The sequence below is a fragment of the Balaenoptera musculus genome, chromosome 5, assembly GCF_009873245.2.
Source record: "Balaenoptera musculus isolate JJ_BM4_2016_0621 chromosome 5, mBalMus1.pri.v3, whole genome shotgun sequence".
Classification (NCBI taxonomy): domain Eukaryota; kingdom Metazoa; phylum Chordata; class Mammalia; order Artiodactyla; family Balaenopteridae; genus Balaenoptera; species Balaenoptera musculus.
In genome coordinates this window covers 80145859-80159751 of record NC_045789.1, presented here as the reverse complement: position 1 = coordinate 80159751, position 13893 = coordinate 80145859, and the positions used below count along the sequence as shown (strand labels likewise).

General features: G+C 39.4%; 1 pseudogene; it reads left to right on the top strand.

Annotated features, from left to right (window-relative positions):
- Positions 1-10255: 10255 nt before the first annotated feature.
- LOC118895324 lies at positions 10256-13119 on the top strand (annotated as a pseudogene).
- The last annotated feature ends 774 nt before the right edge of the window (positions 13120-13893 follow it).

The following is a 13893-nucleotide window of genomic DNA, read 5'->3' as shown; positions in this document are numbered from 1 at the left end:
GTTTAAATGTACCCAGGTTGGGGTTTGATCATTCAGATCACAGTGTTCCCCCACTACTCTGCCACCCTACTGTCCCTGAATGTGAGCTGCTCCTTTTTACTTCCTGTTCCCCAGTCAGAGACACCACCTACGTTCTCCACCTGCCCCAACCCTCCCATCCTTCAGATCTCAGAACACATACCTCATTTCCTCTCACGGTTGTCTGGTTTTCTCTGCTTTCTCAACTTATACAGGCCCCTTTCTGTGCCAAGGGCTGACAACGGGTTACACCGCGGCGCCACCTTGAACCTGCGTGGTGCGTGTGTACACGGCGCGGCCGGTGCGTGGTGCGCGGTCGTGAGCGTGGTGGGCGTGGTGGGCGTGGTGCGCATGCGTGGGAAAGAAGCGCGGGGTTTGTAAAGTTCCGCGAGCAGTCGTCTCAGTCCAGCCAAGTGTTCACTCCACGGGCTGGTACCCCAAGGTGACTCAGCTGTCATGTCGTTAGATCCGTGGGGCTGGAAGAGCTGACCGCCCTCTGACTCATGGAGTAACTTGTAAACAGGTAGGGAAGAGAGAGGTGGGGGCCCAGCCTTCGGCCTGTATGTCTGGGGTGAGGGGCAGAGTTTCCTCACCTAAGAACCCTACCGCTTAAAATATGGGAGGGGGACAGCAGCAGCAGCATCTCCTGGACATGTGTTTGGGATGCAGAATCTAAGTCAGAATCTGCAAGTGAATTTGCATGTTGCAGTGTGAGAAGCACAGACTAGTCGTCTTTCTGGTTCATGTGCGCATTAAAATTTGAGAAGCTCTGGCATGGGAGTTTCCCAGGATTCCAAGTAGAAGTCAGAACACCAACAACTAGCATGAATGATCGTAATAGGGTTGAGGTCAAGTCCTTACTGAGTGTTCTGGAGCCACAGGTGATTCACAAAACAAAAGAGATCTCTCTGATAGTGTAACATTTGAGCTGAGCACCAGAATGAGCGAAGCCGTGGCCATAACGGTATCCAGACAATAAGCGGCAAGTATAAAGGCCCTGGAGTGGAATGTGCTCGGTGTGTGTGAAAAAACAAGGAGGCTGTGTGTCTGGGGCAGAGTGAGGGAGACTGTGATAGGAGATAGTGGGGATGGATTTTGTTGACCTTGTAGATCATGGTAAGGGCTTGGGGTAGTATCATGAGCGTAATGGGACGCCATTGGAGGGTTTTGAGTGGAGAAGTCACATGATCTGACTTTTAACAGGTATCTCTCTAAGTGATGTGCTGAGAATAGACTGAGGGGGAAAGACAGGGAAGGCAGGTCAGAGGCAACTGCATCCTGGAGAGAGATGAACAAGGTGGCTTGGAACAGGGTGGAAGCAATGGAGGTAAGGAGACATGCTTAGAACCTGCTCATATTTTGAAAGTAGAACTGGCAGGACTTGCTGATGATTGGTTGATAGTGTGTGGGAACAAGAGAAGAATCTCCCCAGGGCCATTGTGTACACCTGGTTAGATCAGCCTTCCCCAAAGACTTCATATATCCCCTTTTGAGGCTGCCACAGGCTGGGGAAGTTGTCTCTCTAACAGGAAAAGAAAAAAAAAAAAGTTCAGGAAAGTTATCTCATAAAATGATAGAAATTATGAGGGTAATTTTTAAAGTTTTATTATTTGGAAAAATGGAAAGTTGGCAACCCCTAAGTTTTTGTTATTGTTGTAATGGTAAGGGTCAATAAAATTCAAAATCTGGGAACCTCTGAAATAGAGGCTGGTTTGTGAGGTCTATAGCGTTTTGTTTTTGGTTTTTTTTTTGCCATGCTGCTCCTCCTGCCTCTCGTTGTATATTGCCTTGTACTGAGGTTACATGTCTACAAGTCAATTCTCTACTGTTTTGGACAGTGACTTTTTTTCTTTTGGTACCTTGTTCAGTAACTACTTGCTGAATAAATTAATGAATGAGTGGATGACTTTCAGGAGCTAGGAATGTGGGCTAGATGAAAAATCATTTTTGCATGGTGTTTAAGAATCATATTTTCATTAATCATAGTATAGTATATAATTAAGCCTAGGCACAGATCCTATCCAAATCTGCATTTTAATAAGGACTTATGCATTGTGAGTGTCTAACAGGAGTTTCATAATGATGATCATTCTGTGAACAACATGATTATCTTCCTTAACTTGGCTTTATAAGACTTGTCCTGTGAGAAGTATGCAGAAGGACCTCATCCCACAATCAGCCTTGTGTGGGAGGTGGTCTTGCACAGTCCTGAAGAGGTGTTTCAGAAATTTCCTCATCCAGGAGAGGGGTTTGGGCATCAGAGGGCTACTCCAGATAAAGCTGGAGGAGAAGATAATGCTTCCTTATGCAACTATTTAAATAAACCATCATTTTTCACTAAGAGGGAGAGCAGGGTGATTGCTGTGTGCTGAAGGGGGGCGGGGGTTGATGCCACTACCAGCTAGTTCTGATTCCATTATGAGAATGTGTTAACCAGGGCTAGGAGGGCTTTACAGCAACATCACTTCCCAACAGTTTCTTGTTTCAATGTCCAAACCTTCCATCTTTTAATTTTATTGTTTTAATGACCAAACCTTGCATCTCCATCTTAGACATTTCTTGTGAGCTTTCAGACTCATAAATCCAAATGGCTATTCAACAGCTCTATTCAAATTATTCAAAGTCATCTTAAAATACTAAATATTTTCAGGTCTTATGGCCTCAAAATTCACAGAGCCTCTTCTTGATGTCTCCAATTCCCATGGTTGGCAGGAACAATTACCTCATTCTTTGCTCAAGCTGGGAATCCTTCTTAACTCTCTTGTTCATTTTTCACATCCAGGGTAGTAAGAAGAATTGTAGGCTTTGTCTCCTAAAAGTCTCTTGAATCTCTCAGATTGTCAGCAGCTTCATTGCCGAACCTTTAATCCCCCTCTAACCCAGTATCATCTCTCGGTGGTTCTCCCATGATAGCTGGTCTTCCCAAACCACCATGGTCTCCTGCAATCCCATCTCCATGCTCTTAGACTTTAGGTTTGAGCAGCAAGGACTTCCTTGACCCGAGTATCCAAAAGAGCCACACAGCCGACCCTATATAACCCTATATTCTGCTATATAAGTTTCATATAGCTGTTGTAACAAATTATCACAAACTTGGTGGCCTGAGACAACAGAAATTTATTTTCTCATCATTCTGGAGATCAGAAGTCCAAAATCAGTATCACAGGACCAAAATCAAAATGTTCACAGGGTCACACTCCCTCTGCATGCTCTAGGGGAGAATCCATTCTTTGCTTCCTACATCGTCTGGTGGCTGTCAGCATTCCTTGGCTTATGTTCACATCACTCCAGTCTCCAAGGTCAGAATCTTCAAATCTCTCTCTGCTCCATTTTCATATTACCTATTCCTGTGTGTATGTCAAATCTCTCTCTATCTTCCTCTTTTAAGGTTACAATTAATTGCCTTTATTACCAGCTTGCTTAGATAATCCAGGATAATCTCCCCATTTCAAGATCCGTAATCACATCATTAAAGACTTCCCCTCTCCTTTTTTGACCATAAAAGTTAACATTCAAGCATACAAAAATGGAATCAGGCAGCCACTGAGGATCTGGGATCAGACATATTCCTGCACCACTGAGGACATGAACTTTCTTTGAACTGTACCAAACCCAAGGACACCACAAGCCATATTCAGGATGACATCTGTAAGCTGCAGCCTTATGGTCTCAAGGTTCCTCCTTGTAACTATGCAGTCATTTCAGACTCCAACCAACTGTTGCTTAACAAGAACCCTCACTTCTTACCAGCTCCAATTATAATTATTGACAAACAACTTATGAAACAAACTGTGGCCTTGCAGCTTTTGCCTTTATAGCTTCCCCCATTTTGTAGTCTGGGGGAACACAATCTAAGTGCTTCTTGAATCTGTGTCTCTGGGGCAGCAGTCCTAACAAGTCCTCCAATAAACACCTCTTTATTTTAATCAGGTCTCCGTTTCTGAAATTTTGGTGAACATAGCTGGCGTAGTTGGCAGGATCTGGAGTGACCCCCTACTCAGCAGTCCAGCACCTTTTCTGACTCTATGTATGGTACCTACACGAACCCATTGTGTCCAGCCTTCTCTTCAGTTGCATCAGAGCTGCAAGGTGAGTGCTCCTGGATCCGAACCTCCCATTTGGTTGAGGTTCAGGTCCTTATTTGAGGATTTCTTTTAGGTTTTTCTATCTCAAGATTCGGGTTCAAGGTTTTTCCACCTTGTGATTCAGGTTCCAGGTTTTCTGTCTTCACCGCTTGGTAAGAGATTTGGGTTTCAGGATTTCTTTCTACTTTTAGTGAGTTCTCAGAATAATGAGAAGTTGTTACAGGAAGAATTTAAAGGAAGATGCACCCCTCCCCCCGCCCCACCGAGGAACCTCTGCTGGCTTTATATTTAACACCTGTGGACCCCTGTCCTGTAACTATTTATCTAAATGGGTCCATTTAACCCGGGACTATTTAAATTTACATTGTCCAAGGTGGGGAGTTTTCAAAATTCCCAAATTAGTCTATCTTCATACACCACTAGAAAAAATATCAGAGTTAGACAAAATGAGTGGGAAGCATATTTTAATTGGTATCTAGAGGACTCTAAGCTTAACATTGAGAAAATTACTTTCCTCCCAACTGTAGATGAAAAGTTGACTCAGACTGTTTCTAAACTTAAGAAATCAAGTGAACTTCCTCACCCTCTCCATCCTCTCCCAAATTCTGTACCTTCTCCATCCCTTTACTTACCTCTTTCCAATGAAGGGTACCTTGATTGTGAACAAGCAGTCTGTAGGGTTTTGAAGGCAGGGGACCATATGATTAGATATAGTTTAATGCCAGTGAAGTCTTGTTTTGGGAGGTGGATTAGAGGGTACTTATTATATTGTTAAAAATACATACATATATACATGGAATATATATGCTATGCAGGGATCAGTGATGAGCTTGTGAGACTGTACCATGAACTAAGGAGCATATTTATGCAGTTCTGAGCAATTGAGATTAAAAACAAGGGTACTCTAAACTGCATTTGTATATACATACACTCACATACATATGTACACACCCCCTCCACATACAATACACACATACATTAACTATTATGTAGCATTTGAATATAAAAATTTAAAAATACCGTTTACAATAGCATCCCAAAACATGAAATACTGAGGGATAAATTTAACAAAATGTAAGACTTCCATAGTGAAAACTATGAAACATTGCTGGGAGAAATAAAAGAAAAACCTAAAAAAATAGAAATATATACGGTATAGATAGAAATTCAATACTGTGAAAATGTCAGTTCTCTTCAGATTTATCTATCAATGCAATGCAACCCCAATCTAAATCTCTAGGTTTTTGAAAACATAAATTTACAAGCTGATTCTGAAATTTTTATAGAAATTCAAAGGATCTATAGTTAGAAGTAAAATTGATTAGATATTGGGTATATGGATTTTTACCTCATTAGGTAATAGTAAATGATAGTTATTTTCCAAAGTTATAGCAATTTACACTTTCACCAACAGTAAGGAGAGTCCCCACTGCTTGGAACTTTCTTGCTAATACACGATGTCAGACCTGATAGATATATAATAGTATCTCTTTGTAATTTAAATTTGAATTCCCCTGATTTCTAATATTACACATCCTTTTTAGCTTATTGGCCATTAGACTTTCTTTTTCAGTGGTTCTTTCACTTTTTTCTTTGTAATAGATACAAAGAAACTTCTAAAATCTTTGATTACTTAGTGTTCTGTCAGTTATATGTGTCATCAGTTATTATTGTAATAATAATGTTGCATAACAAACAAAAATCTGTCTTTAGTGGCATACAAAATAAACATATATTTACCCCATCAGTTTGAGAGTTGGATACCTAGGCTAGGCACACTGGCACTTTCCGTGTCTTTGCTAGGTTCATCTACACATCTAGCAGTCTGACAGGATTTGGCTGATCTATTAATATAAAATAATCCATGTATTAATATATTATTTAATTAATCACTCTTTTATTTAATACTTAGTTTAGTTTCTAATTGTTTGCTATTATTAGCAGAGCTATAATGAATATTCTTAGAAATTTTGCACATTCTGAATTATAAGTTCTTTTTTTTTTAACCAGGGTAATTGATTTTATTTAATTCATCTATGCATCCAGCAGAAATTATGTATTTTGAACTTATTATATATCAGTAGGGAAAATGAGGAACATAAAAAATTATGCATGTCAAAATCCTTGCCCTAGAAGAAGAGATATATAGGATATATATTAAGTATATGCTCCAGAGAAACTCTTGTACATATATAATAGAATGTGTTCATAACAACATTGTTAATAATAACAAACACTGGAATCCAACAAAAGGCCTGTTGATACTATATTAGACTGATATATTGTAGTATAGCTATTCATCAGAGTACTATACAACAGTGAAAATGACCAAACTACAGAAAGATGAGTCATGATGGTTAAATTGCACAAATAAATTGTTTAGTATAATAACAGTTGTAAAAGAATGAAAAAGAGTGTTTTGATTTAAATAAAATTTTAAAATATGAAAATTTAATGTACTTGATGAATTCATACCTAGGTTTTAAAAAAACCATAAAGAAAAAGCGTAAGAATAGTCATCTCAAAATTCACAACAGTGGCAGTAGATAGGGAAATGCTGTGGAATGGGCCATGTTGAGTGGCTCTAAGTTACTGCAATGCATATTTCTTAACTTGAGTCATGTATAATTTATAGATAACCAAAAAGAAAAGAAAGTAGGTAGTTATTGACATTCCTTTACTATATAGAATTGTAGAGGAAAATTGCATTTCAGGAAGGGAAAAAAAAAAGAAATTCAAAGAATATAGATTAAATTATTTAAAAAGAAAAGCAAATTTTGTGTACTTAACTACTTCAAAATTTTATATAAAGCAAGAGAGATGAAGACATACTGTATTTATGTAAGAATAGACAAAATAAATCAGTGGAACAAAGTGGAAGTTCCATAAATAAACTGACACATATATGATGAAATGATTTTTCAGCAAAATGCCAAAGCAATTCAATGGGAAAATAGTTTTTGTTTTTCTAAAAATGGTGTGGAAACAAGTGGATATCCATATGACAGGGAAAGACAGAATCTCGGCTAACACCTCACATCACACAAAAAAGTTATTTCGAGATCAATCATAGACCTCATCATAAAAACTAAAAATATAAATCTTATAGAAGAAAAACTAGGAAAATATTTTCATGGCTTTGTGGTTACACATAAATTTGTTAGAGAAACCATAGAAGGCACTAACCATGAAAAGGTTGTTGATAAATTGGACCTTATCAAAAGTTAAAACTTTGACTCATTAGAAGACATTATTGTGAAACTTAGTATGTAAGCCATAGATTAGGAGAAAATATTCAACTATATCATCAAGGGAATGGTTTCAAGAAACAAACATACAGAAAACCCTGCTAAAATTCAATAATAAAAAGACAGCCTAATTTAAAAGTAAAAGCCTTGAACCAAATACTTTACAAAATAAGATCTATGGCCAATAAGCTCATGAAAAGATGCTCAGCATCATTAACCATTAGGGAAATTCAGATTAAAACCATTATGAGATATGACTGCACAATTACTAGAGTGGCTAAAATGAAAAAAAAAATGGTGACCATATCAAGTATTGCAGAGGTTGTAGAGCAACTGGAACCCTCATACATTACTGGTGGGGGTCTAAAATGATATAACCACCTTGGAAACCATTTGGTAGTTTCTTAAAAATTTAAACTTATATATAGCCTGTGCCTCACAACTCAGTTCCTAGAGAGAGATGAGATATATGTCCACAGTAGCCTTACACAGAACTGTTTATTGCAGCTTTAATCATACTAATCCAAAGCTAGAAACAACTAAAATGTCCATAAGCATGTGAAAGGATAACCAAATTGTAGTATTTCCATTCAGTGGAATACTATCAATACTTAGTTAGGACAAGGTACCCAGATATTTGATAAACACTAGAATAGATGTTGCCGCCAAGGTATTTTATAGATGAGATTAACATTTAAATCAGTAGACTTTGAGTAAAGCATATTTTCCACTACAATGTGGGTGGGTCTCATCCAATCAGTTGAAGGTCTTAAGAGAAAAAACTGACAACTTCCAGGAAAAGGTAATTTTTCCTGCAGTCTGTCTTGGGATTTGAGCTGCAACATCAACTTTTCCCTGGATCTCCAGCCTGCTAGCCCACAACTGCATGAGCTGATTTGTTAAAATAAAGCTTTATCTTAGATCTAAGTATCTATCTATTAGGCACACGATTTTATATATAATTATTATCATTATTATATGCACTCATCATGTTGGTTCTCCAGTTTCTGTTGAGTCTAATACAGATTTTGGTACCAGAAGTGGTTCCAGAGGAACAGAATCTTAAGGATGAGTTTTCTGAATTGGTTCTGGAGATTCTGGAATTGTTTCTCTGATCTGTTAGATTTAAAGACACTAAGACTATTTTCAGTAGTAAAAAGAGCACTGATAGTCCATAGTGTGATGTGGCAATAGACATATGCAAAATATCACCATTGGATACTCCAAATACTTTATAAGAGGTAAGCATCTAGGTGACCATATATAGGATACCTTTGGACATTTTTGTCAAACATGTAGAATGAGAATGGCTTGTTGCTCCTAACTTCACTAGGCAAAGTGGGGAAAGAAAAGGATGAGTTTAGGAATTCAAATTCCCAGCTCAAGTGCTACATATGTGACCTGAAAGCTTCTATGTTTTCCCTGAAAGAGTCCCTTATCTCTTATAGCCAGATAGGTGAGATTGCTGAAAGCCAAACCCAGAATCTTTTCCTGCAAGCAGCTGAATTACAATCAAATCGAATTCCCAGCCTTTCAGGGTGCCTAATGTTAAAGTGAATGCATTGATTAGGAAGGAATGGGATCCTTAAAACTGAAATGGGGACACATGAAAAGATCCTGATGAGGTTGAGGACGTCGAAGCCTTAAATTCCGATGTGTCTTCTTCGCCTATAGGATTAGACAAACCACTGCTGTCTGAGGGTATTAACTGTGCTTTGCCTGAGAAAACTTGAATGGCCTCCCCTGAGGTATTTGCCTTGCAAGACCCAGCCGGTTCTCCTCAGGACCCACCCCCACTACTCTTCTTTTCTTCTAGGCCAAAAACTAGACTCAAATCCCAGCAGGCCCCTAAGGGTATGATAAAAAGTGTGACCCATGAGGAAGGGTGCTACACTCCAAAATAACTGCATGATTTTTCCAATGTGTATAGACAGAAAGCCAGGGAATAGCTATAAGAATGAATATTAAGGGTATGTGATAATGGTGGAAGGAACTTAAAGTTGGATCAGGTTGAATATGAGCCCATTAAACAGAGATTCTGGGTTTAATGTTGCAGCTTAGGGTGTTAGAAAGATCTCTAATGTTTTGTTAGGCTGAATTGACTGAAACAAACACCAAAAGATGACCCATACTAAATAAATTAAAATGCCAGACCTCCCTTGGTAATTGTAGAGGAAGGGATTCAACGGCTTAGCAAGATTGTAATGTTAGAACGGATTCATCATTTAAGATCCACCCTAGGAGAGTCTAGAGGACATACCTTTTACCTTGACAGTGAAAATAAATTTGTGAAGGGCACCTCAGTCTCACGGAGCTTCAGCTCTGATTGCTTTTCTTGTATGTCACAAATTACAGCAGGAACTGCTGCCACTGAATTGAGAAGCATGAATGAAATGGAGTAATTGGATCCCAGGGTGGGAGGAGCCAGGTGGCAGCACTCAATTGCCAGAATTAAAAGAAGTGTGATTACCATAATGGACAATAGAGTCAACACAGCAACCTGAATAATCTGAGGTGCAGAGAGCTATGGTGCTGGCAAGTTGATCACAGTGTTTCTAGGAGTGAAATAGATAGGAAGCCTAAGTTCTTACTTGCACTATATAAGGGGAAGGGTTCTAGATCAAATGAACAAAGTTCTAACTTGAATCATAAAAAGAAAGTCATGGTCTGTCAGTGAATTCCCAGATTAGAGCAAGTTTGTAGATCCAAAATTTCTTGAATAAAGGGGGGAAGCCAAGTGCCCCTGAAGAACTCTGCTACACTGCCAAAAATTTATACCATTATTCTTTCTCCCATCCTTCACCAAAAGGACCTATGACCTTTTACCAATGTAACTGTGCATTGGAGAAAAGGAAATCATCAGAAATTTCAGAGATTACTGGACATTGGTTCTGACTGGCACTAATTCCAGGAGACCCAAAACATCTCTGTGGTCCACCAGTCAAAGTATGCCCTTATGGAGGTCAGGTAATCAATGGAGTTTTAGCTCAAGACCATTCCACAGTGGTGCTGGTAGGTTCCTGATCCTATCTTGCAGTTATCTCCCCAGTTCTGGAATGCATCATTGGCATAGACATAAGTAGCAACTGGCAGAATCCCCACATTGGTTCCCTGAGCTGTGGATTGAGGGCAATTATGGTGGGAAAGCCCAAATGGAAACCATTAGAACTGCTTCAACTTATAAAAAATAGTAAGCCAAAAGCAATACCAGATTCCTGGAAGGATTGCAGAAATCAGTGCCACCATCAAGCACTTAAAGAATGCAGGGATGGTTACTGCATCCCCATTCAACTCGCCTATTTGGCCATGAAGAAGACAGATGGATCTGAGAGCATGGCAGTGGATTATTGTAAACTTAACCAGGTGGTGATTCTAAATGCACCTGCTGTAACAGATGTGATTTAATTGCTTGAGCAAATTAACACATCCCCTGGTACTTGGTATGTAGCTGTTGATCTACCACACGCCTTTTTTTCCATTTGTCTGTAAGGCTCATCAGAAGCATTTTGTTTTCAGATAGTAAGGGTAGCAATACACCTTCACTGTCCTACCTCAAGAGTGTATCAATTCTCCTGCCCTGTGTCATAATTTATATCACAGGGATCTTGACTGCCTTTCCCTTCCACAAGATAGCACGCTTGTCCATTATATTGACAACATTTATGCTGATTGGACCTACTGAGCAAGAAGTAGCAAGTACTCTAGACTTATCATTAAAATATTTGTATGTCAGAGGAAGGGAAATAAATCTGAAAAAAAATTCAGGGGCCTTATACCTCAATGCAAATCTAGGAATTCCCTGGCAGTCCAGTGGTTAGGACTCGGCACTTTCACTGCCTTGGCCCTGGGTTCGATCCCTGATCGGGGAACTAAGATCCTGCAAGCCAAAAAAAAAAAGAAAATTTGAGGAGCCCAGTGATGTGGGGCATGTTTAGATATCCCTTCTAAGGTGAAGCGTGAGGTATTGCATCTGGCCTCTACTACAGCCAAGAGGGAAGCACAACACTTAGTGGGCCTCTTTGGATTTTGGAGGCTACATTTTCCTTATCTGGGTGTTCTACTCTGATCTATTTACTGAGTGATCCAAAAATCTGCCAGTTTTGAGTGGGGCCAAGAACTAAGGCTCTGCAACAGGTTCAGATGGTTGTGCAAGCATCACAAGATCTACCAAATCCAGTGGTGTTTGAAGTGACAGTGGCAGATAGGGAAGCTGTTAGGAGCCTTTGGTGGGCCCCTATGAGTAAATAGTAGCACAGACCCTTAGGATTTTGGAGCAAAGCTCTGCCATCCTCTGTAGATAACTACTATCTTTTTGAGAAACAGCTCTTGACCTTTTACTGGGCCTTAGTAAAGACTGAAGCCTTATCCATGGGCACCAAATTACTTTCCAACCTGAGCTCCTATCAAGAATTGGGTGTTATCTGACACACCAAGTCATAAAGTTGGGCATACACAGCAGCACCCCATCATCGAATGGAAGGGGTATGTATGAGATCAAGCTCAAGCAGGTGCTAAAGGCACAAGTAATTTACATTAAGAAGTGGCTCAAATGCCAATGATCCTCAGTCCTGCTACACTACGTTCTCTCTCCTAATCTGCACCTATGGCTTCATGGGGTGTTCCCTACAATCAGTTGATGGAAAAGTATAGAAAAGTCATGCCTGGTTTACAGATTTTTCTATGTGAAATGTAGGCACCACCCAGAAATGGACAGCTGTAGCACTATAGCCCCTTTCTGGAATGTTCCTAAAAGACAATTGAAAGGAAATCCTCTCAATGGGCAGAACTTTAAGGACTACTCCTGGTTGTTCATTTTGCGTGAAAGTAGAAATGGCCAGGCAGACATTTATATACTGATTTATGGGCTATGGACAATGATTTGACTTGGAAGAAACATATTTGGAAAATTGATAACAAGGAGGTCTGGGGAAGAGGTATATGGATAGAGCTCTCTGAATAGGCAAAGGATGTGAAATATTTGTGTCCCATGTGAATGCTCACTAAATAATGACTCCAGAAAAAAATGATTTTGATAATTGAGTGGATAGGATGATCTGTTTTTTGGATGTCAGTCTCTTTCTGTAGGTACTCTTGTCATTGCCCAATAGCTCATGAACAAAGTGGTTATGTTGGAAGGGATGGGAGTTATACATGGGCTCAGCAACATGGGACTTCCACTTGCCAAGGCCAGCCTGGCTACAGCCACTGTTGAGTACCGATCTGCTAGTAGAGACTGACTGACACTGAGTCTCTGGTATGGCACCATTAACAAGGGTTATCAGCCAGCTGCCAGGTGGCAGGTTGCTTACATTGAAAGACTTCCATCATAGAAGGGACAGCACTTTGTTCTTGCTAAAACAGACACTTGCTCTGGACATGTATTTTGTTCTTCTGCCTGCAAAACTGCTGTCTGTTGACTTATAGAATGCTTTATCCTCTGTCATGGTATTCTATGCAACATTGTTTCTGATCAAGGAACTCACTTCACAATGAATAGTATCACAGTGGGTCCAAAATCATGGAATTCACTGGTCTTACCATGTTCCCTACCATTCTGAAGACACTGGATTAAATGTAATGGTGTAATAGCTTTCGAAGAATCAGTTACACCACCAAGCAGGTGGCAATATCAGGGCAGGGCAATGTCTTCCTGAAGGCCGTATACACTCTAAATCAGTATAGCCACAATGCATGGGTCCAGAAACCAAGGGGTGGAAATTGGAGTGGCAGTACTCACTCTTACCCCTAGTAACTCACCCGTAAAATAAGTCACTTCCTGTTCCTGTAGTCTTATGATTTACTGAACTAGAGGTCTTAGTTCCAAAGTGAAGGAGGCTTCTATCAGGAGGCACGACAATGATTCCATTAAACTGGAAGTTAAAATTGCCACCTAGCCACTTTGGGCTCCTCATGCCTCTGAATCAACAGACAGAAAAGAGTATTACTGTAGTGGTTGAAGTAATTAATTCTGACTCCCAAGAGGTAATTGGATTGCTACTACACAATGAAAATAAGGAAGAGGATGTCAAGAATACAGAGATCCCTTAGGGTACCTCTTAGCATTACCTTGCCCTGTGATTAAAGTCAATGGATAACTATTACAACAACCCAATTCAGGCAGGACTACTAATGACCCAGACCCTTTAAGAATGTACGTTTGGGTAAAGAACCATGATCAGTTGAGGACGAAGAGTATACAGAATGGGTAGTGGAAAAAGTTATAAATACCAGCTACAATCATGTAACAAGTTACAGAAATGATGACTATAATAGTTATGAGTATTTTTCCTTATTTTATTATGAAAATTTCTTATGTGTATACACACATACATATACATATATAGATATATCTTTGCTTTCTTTCCTCTTATTCCGCTATCATGTAAAATAGAATATAACTTTATATCACAGTATTTAAGTATCATTAATTTTATAACAGTATTTAAGTTATTACAAGATATCAAGAATAAAAGTAATGAACTAAGGACTTTGCATCCTCTTCTGGGGAAAAGGTAGCGCATTTTCACAGTTTGCAGGATAGT